Source organism: Macrobrachium rosenbergii, chromosome 7 (assembly GCF_040412425.1).
Source record: "Macrobrachium rosenbergii isolate ZJJX-2024 chromosome 7, ASM4041242v1, whole genome shotgun sequence".
NCBI lineage: Eukaryota > Metazoa > Arthropoda > Malacostraca > Decapoda > Palaemonidae > Macrobrachium > Macrobrachium rosenbergii.
Window position 1 is genome coordinate 13,587,501 of NC_089747.1, and position 7,500 is coordinate 13,595,000.

The following is a 7,500-nucleotide window of genomic DNA, read 5'->3' on the forward strand; positions in this document are numbered from 1 at the left end:
TTTTCTAATATTTTACATATTTCCTTCTGTTTGTTTAGAGTGCAAACACCAGGAAGTTTACGGTAAGGCGTGAAAGAGTAGGAGGCCTGATTTGGACCTCCGAACTCATTGTAACAGAGACGAATGCCCGACTATTAAATTAAACCAACATTAAATTTATGGCTGTTTCTTGGTTAAACCAACATTACAATTAGTTATAAATGATTTGTTTAACCAGACCTCTGGTTAAACAAATCATTGTACACCAGCCTGTTAACAGGTAACGATGGTGTGTGATTGGTATGTATATATGTATATATATATATATATATATATATATATATATATATATATATATATATATATATATATATATATATGTGTGTGTGTGTGTGTGTGTGTGTGTATGTGTATGTATATACACGGGTGTGTGTACTTTGCAGAAGAACACAGGACGAGACGATGGAAGAACTCTTGACTGCGAACCAGTAATGGAGTAAAAAAATGTATAGGGAAACTATGATAAACCAACAAACGTTAAATATTCGGATATATGGAAGCAAACTTGATATGAATGTTCGCTGCAGCATTATTGACCGAAAATGGAACTGCATTAGTCGGACAAAACCACGTACACGACTCGGCTGTGTCAAAACAGCAAAGACAAGAACCGACTTACACGCGTTCCATGCAGAAGCCTTTGTTTGAACTACGTCGGATATGCAACATTGCGACTGTGCCTCCTGAAAAATGTTTGTAAAGATCCATTAATGTGTATGTTAGTCTCTGTAAGGATTCGCTCTTGAAATAGAATTGAAAATTAGAGAACAGTAATGTCAAAGGAGTTGGACATCCAGGTAGGAATGAGTGTCGTTAGGAGTCCGCATTGAATTATGATCAGTTTATACAGGACATTGATGTTTAAACAGGGTAGGTTATTATCACTGATAGAATTCGGAATCCTGAACCTGTACTCTTGGAATTGTCAATCAAGAGGTCAGGTTAGAAGCTAATATAACTAGCTATAACGGTGGAAGACCTTTTCGGAAATGACAAAGACATCAGCCTTAACAGCAGCGCCGTCATCGTACTCAGGTACTGAGGTCACAGCGAAACTGGCTCAGAAATACGGCAGTTTATTTTGGTCAAGGATCAGACGCCCCAGGATATTTGTAGACCATAACTTTAATCAGAAATAGAAAATGTGGAAGTAATATGTTCTCAAAGGAAAAGAAAAGGAAACCGAGGTAGGTCAGATATCATATTCTTAAAAGAAGTAAAGTAGAAAGACGTAAAAATGGGTGTAATCTGTACTCTTGTTTGTACTCTTGCACTGACTGCGTCGTTTGGTTCTTGTGGAAGGAAAGTGTACAGATGTATTATATGTACATACATACACACACACACACACACATATATATATATATATATATATATATATATATATTGTTTTTCATATATTCATTATATATATATGTTCCGAATCAATTTTTCATAGTTCATTTTCCGTCATATATTTTTCTGTATATATATATATATATATATATATATATATATATATATATATATATATATATATATATATATATATATATATATCTTATGTTCCATTATACTTTATTTGAAATTGGGTACTTATTTTCTTTCTTTTTGTACTTTCATTTTGGTGATATTTTTATAAAATATGTGAAGGTCTTCCACCCCCCTCCCCCCCGCAACAAAGAACGAGGTGACGACATTGCTATTGTTGCATTCAGGGTAATGTTGTAGATGTTGATTGAAGTGCCGAGAGACTTCATCTAATATCATACACGGTTAAGAAAATATAAATTTCACGATTGTTTTTTTTTTTTTGCGTTGAAGTTTTCTTAGCGTTGGCTTGACGTTGACTTTTGTTGTTGTGAAACGATACCTATACTGGATCTTCTTTTCTTGAGGTGCGAATAGAAATGTCAAAGGACGCTTTCATGCATTCAAGCATAAACGTGTCGCGACTGCCTTGTACATACAAGTCTATTTCCAGAACTGTCTGGATTTTGGCGTTGTTTCTTTCTACCTTTATTTGCAAGTTATACAAGAAGGCCCCCCAGAAATAGAGAGAGAGAGAGAGAGAGAGAGAGAGAGAGAGAGAGAGAAATGTATTGCTTTCAACTTGTAAGGCTTTGCAATCCCGATAAGGCTAACTCGCGGCGTTATTGACCTTCGTCTCCGTCGGTCCTTTTTGCTCGAGCAGAGCACAGGGAAAAACCTTTTCGCGGTTTCTGCACTCGCGCTTGATTCTCTTCTACATTTTAGTGTTTTGTTGTTATCCCCCGTGACGGCGATGTCTGGAGAGGTGTTAAAGGAAATCAAATGACGCGCTTAAAATAGCGTTGGTTTCAGCGCTATTGATTTGCCTTGTTAGGGCTTCATGGAAATATTCATGTTCTGCGAGAGCTCGAAATAATTCGATTGCATTCGATCTGTTTAACTTGAAAACCTTCTCTCTCTCTCTCTCTCTCTCTCTCTCTCTCTCTCTCTCTCTCTCTCTCTCTCTCTCTCTCTCTCTCTCTCAATTTTTTCACTGTTATACCTGATTTTATTGAAGGCAGCATTCTCTTTTGATTCTCCACATCTTATTTTGATCCCTGATTCTGCTTCCTGTAATTTAGACTCTCTCTCTCTCTCTCTCTCTCTCTCTCTCTCTCTCTCTCTCTCTCTCTCTCTCTCTCTCTCTCTCCTTAGCTCGATTTCTTTTTATTTCAGTCCCCTTCTAGTCTGTCTTCCTCGTTTGATATTTTTCTACCTTTGTCCCGTCACCACGACCTCCTCCTCCTCATCCTCCTCCTCCTCCTCCTCCTCCTCCTCCTCCTCCATTAGTAAAGGCATGAGTCCAAGCAGGCTTCGGACTGTCTGTCGGTGGGTTTTGAATACCGTTTTTTTCTTGTTCGTACCCCCTCCTCCTCCTCCTCCTCCATCCTCCCCCTCTCCTACTTACTCTCCCTCACCATTCCCCTCCCCCTAACCAGTAGATTAGCGAAAAGAGGATCATGCTTGTGCAGATGTTGAGGAGGGGGAGTAAAACTGCCTGCTGTGCTTGGCTTGCTGTTCTTTTTTGTGCGCGATAACTGAGAAATAATATATAAAGCAAAAAAAAAAAAGTCATTGTCTTATATCTGAGACCAATCGTATAGTTCGTTATTGATATTTTTTTTAGATCATTTGTTCAAAGGGATTATCTTTTCATAAATGAAATATATCCGTATTAGATATTTGTATTGTCTATTGAATGAGATTTGGAACTCTCCTTCTTCCTATACATTTCCCGAATCGTGTAACCGTCCTCTGTTGGAAAGTTAGGTTTGTCATTGCTTAAGAATAGAAGAAAGTTTGCGAGTTGGTCTGACATTCCTGTCTCTGTCATTGTTTCCCCAAAGCTGGTCTCTTACACGCCGTGTTCCCACTCCATGTTTCTTTGTGCTTTAGTAATATTCGCATGTATTTTAACCAGGGAAAATTTTAAAGGTTTTTGTAAATGGTAAATAGGTTGGAAGTCTTTCCTCTGTCTTTTGAGCAATTAGGTGTACCTATTCAATAAAGCTTAGGTGAGGTTTTGTTTTTGTCAATAAATGAATGTAAAAGATGTCCTTGTAGTTTTCGAGGTAAAGTAATGATAGATCTTTTTGTAAGAATATATGTTAAATACTGAAAACTCGAAGCGTCATGTGTTGGAAAATGCAATAAATAAATTTTTGTATAGAATCATTTTTGTCATTACGGTTACTTATTTGGTTTTGCACGAAGAATCTTTCGGTAGTTGTAAACAAACATTTGGTGTCTTACTGAATCACCTTGGAAGTCCTGTTGTATCATTGGCATTTTTTATAGAATCCATAGTTATGTGCAGTGGGGATAGGCTACTAACTTCTTGTCCCAGTGATGTGCAGGTTGCAAGCAATTTTTTTTACCCTGAAGAACCCCTTGAATTGCCACATATATGGTATGGTTCTCTCTCTCTCTCTCTCTCTCTCTCTCTCTCTCTCTCTCTCTCTCTCTCTCTCTCTCTCTCTCTCTCTATTCCTTCCCCTTCAGTGCGGAGGTTTTAACTGTTTTCATTTGGACTGACCGCCCTTGGTCTCGCTTTCTTTTGTTTTATATTGATTCTCTCTCTCTCTCTCTCTCTCTCTCTCTCTCTCTCTCTCTCTCTCTCTCTCTCTCTCTCTCTCTCTCTGGACAATTCGAGAAAATTGTTTGTTATTCCCATGTATACTGTGTAACATAAATATATATTTGTATGTGTTTTTTCAATAAAGCATAGACATGAAGTATATATTATTTTTTATTAATGGTTAAGAAATGAATTGCAGTTCTCTGGACTTATTTCTCATACGGTGCTTTTAAGATTTTTTGGTGTGTCAGTATTTTTTCCTTAGTGGGTAGTAGGTTACTGTGTGTTTATTTTATAGAAGTATTATATTTAGCAACGTACAACTTTCATCTTTATGTGTATAAATATAATATATATATATATATATATATATATATATATATATATATATATATATATATATATATATATATATATATATATATATATATATATATATATATATATATATACTACCTATATATATATATATATATATGATATATATAATCTTTTAAGTACTCGTTCTCCATGAATCGCGTATTCTTTATTTTATCTTTCTTCGATAATTCTCCAACTCGAGTAGCGTGAATTTGATATTAAACGACATTTGTAACTTCACAGTATACCAACTACCAGGTACGCATTCACTGCATAGATTAGCACAGTTACAAATCGAGAAACGGGCCTAAATCACTGCGTTCCGGTGGGTGGGCGGCTGTTGCTGTTTCGAACTCAGACCCAGTACCAACTATATGTTTTAGTAACGGGAATTTAACACGTCGAAAAAACTACCAATGGCAACTGAACAGTTCAATAAACCTGTCAATAAACTGCCAAGTTCCATCTTGAGGCGAAGACGCCACACGGAGTCCTCCTCAGGAACCATTGCCCTAAAGTATTAAGAGCATCTCCAGCAGACGACATCTGTCAAAGGCTTATACATAAGTACCCGGGGCTCGGCAGGCTCGTTCGGCAAAGCCCTTTGATAAATTATATGATCCTCGGTCCATATCATAAGGTCCTTTTAAGCCCGGTCCTCGGTGTCTACCTGAAGATAAAATGTGGAGGGAAAATCCGTAGAGTTTTTTCCCTTCTTCGTCGTGTCCTCGAGGAAGATGTTTTGTCGTCTTGGGATGGAAGAGCTTGTTCGTATGATGTTGATACTACTGTTGTTGTTGTTGTTGTTCGTGTCATTATATGGGCTACTGTCGTTGTTGGTAGGTTTTTGTTGTTATTTTTTAATGTCACAAATATCTGTTCAGTAAAACTGTTATTGTCACTAAGTATAGGATAAACAGAATTTGTTAACCTTGCAAGATAAAGAACTTTATTATAATAATAGAATTGTACCATGTTGGAATGAATGCAGATAAATACCGAAGTGATGTATTAGACTTTGCTGTAATGGAAAAGGCATTAATAAGATATTCCCAAGTGGTGACTTCTTGAAGTTTGCATATTTGAATTATACATATATATACTGTATATATATATGTATATATATATATATACATATATATATATATATATATATATATATATATATATATATATATATATATATATATATATATTCATATATATATTCCTATAAATTTTTACTATATAAATATTCACCTTGTGAATATTTCTTGCCATTTTTATATATATAAATATTCACCTATATAAATATATATATCATATATATATATATATATATATATATATATATATATACATAGATAGATAGATAGACATAGATACTGTGTACATATATATATATATATATATATATATATATATATAATCTTTTATCGTTTTACAACCACCTCTCTCTCTCTCTCTCTCTCTCTCTCTCTCTCTCTCTCTCTCTCTCTCTCTCTCTCTCTCTCTCTCTCTCTGTAAAGCGCGATAATGCCTGTCATTCTTAATAAAAACTTAACCTCCGTCACATCTATCTCGACCTTTCTTCTACGCCCTCTTTGCTCTACCTGTTGCATCTTTGTTTGTTTACTATGTTTTCTTTGTTGTTTAATCTCTCTCTCTCTCTCTCTCTCTCTCTCTCTCTCTCTCTCTCTCTCTCTCTCTCTCTCTCTCTCTCTCTCTCTCTCTTTTTTAATCTGAATCTCAACTTTTAATTCTATACATCTTTCTTATGTTGTTGCTTTTGTCTATCGTCTTTGTTAATATTCCTCGAAGGTGTGAAAATATTTTGTCCTTCAACATTCTTGCATTTTCATGAATGTTGTGAATAAAACTGTATGAATGAGACTATGTTTTTGTCAGTATCCAGTGTTAGTTCTGGATCTCTTATAATAAAATCTCAGCGTCTTCATTCTTTCATAGATTCTTCATTTTTAGTATAATTGACACTGTATGGAGTACTGTAATTATTTTATTTCTTTTTTAAGAAATATAATTAAATGACTTAAGAATGTGTATGATATTTTGCACCTCGCGCAGCAAGCAAAAATATTTTTCGAAATGTCATTTGATGCATAACACGAATTTGTGGGTATCCGTTATTGCACCATATTTGTAAATTTGTGTTTGCGTTTAAACATAGATAAATATTTTTGAACCGTCTTGTGTTATCTGTGTAAAATGTTTTCTGTCGCGACAGAAATAGTATCCTGTGTACACAATCTTGCTTCAAATGTTTTCTTATAGAGGGTGTGTCCTAAAAACTGCAATGATTCCGGTGTCTGGAATTCCAAGAAATGGAACACTAAATATTTTGCTCTCTGGCAGACAGCCATCGGCCGTAAGGGCATCACCTTTGTTTTATTTGCTTGCTTTTTTAGGTTTTCGACGTTTGTTTGCAATATATGTATTTATATTAATTTATATATAAAGTGTATAGGTATGTGTATATATATGTACGTATATATATAAATAAAAATTTATATATATATATATATAATATATATATATACTATATATATATATATATATATATATATATATATATATATATATATATATATATATATATATATATATATATATATATGTATATAACCTATACATATTTGCCTGATGAGAGAGACAGTTGGTCTCTGAAATATAGCCTTTATTTTCTACATTTGGCTTTTTTGTGGGCTCCTTTTATTTGATGGAATTCTGTTTTAACAGAAAATGTTTCACAGTCATACACACACACACACACACATATATATATATATATATATATATATATATATATATATATATATATATATATATATATAAAATATAGTTTCACACACACATTAAATATATATATTTATATTATATATATATATATATATATATATATATATATATAAAATATATTTCCTATAAATATATCTTTCCATATATATATATATATATATATTTTTTTTTTTTTATATATATATATATATTATTTTTTTTTCTATTAAATAAGGAGA

The 7,500-nt window shown here is 33.6% G+C and overlaps 1 protein-coding gene across 5 annotated transcripts in view; it reads left to right on the forward strand.

Moving 5' to 3' along the window:
- LOC136840144 (pseudouridylate synthase RPUSD2-like) overlaps positions 1 to 7,500 on the forward strand; it is a 1,228,991-nt gene that overhangs the window by 444,017 nt on the left and 777,474 nt on the right. The window lies entirely within an intron of this gene.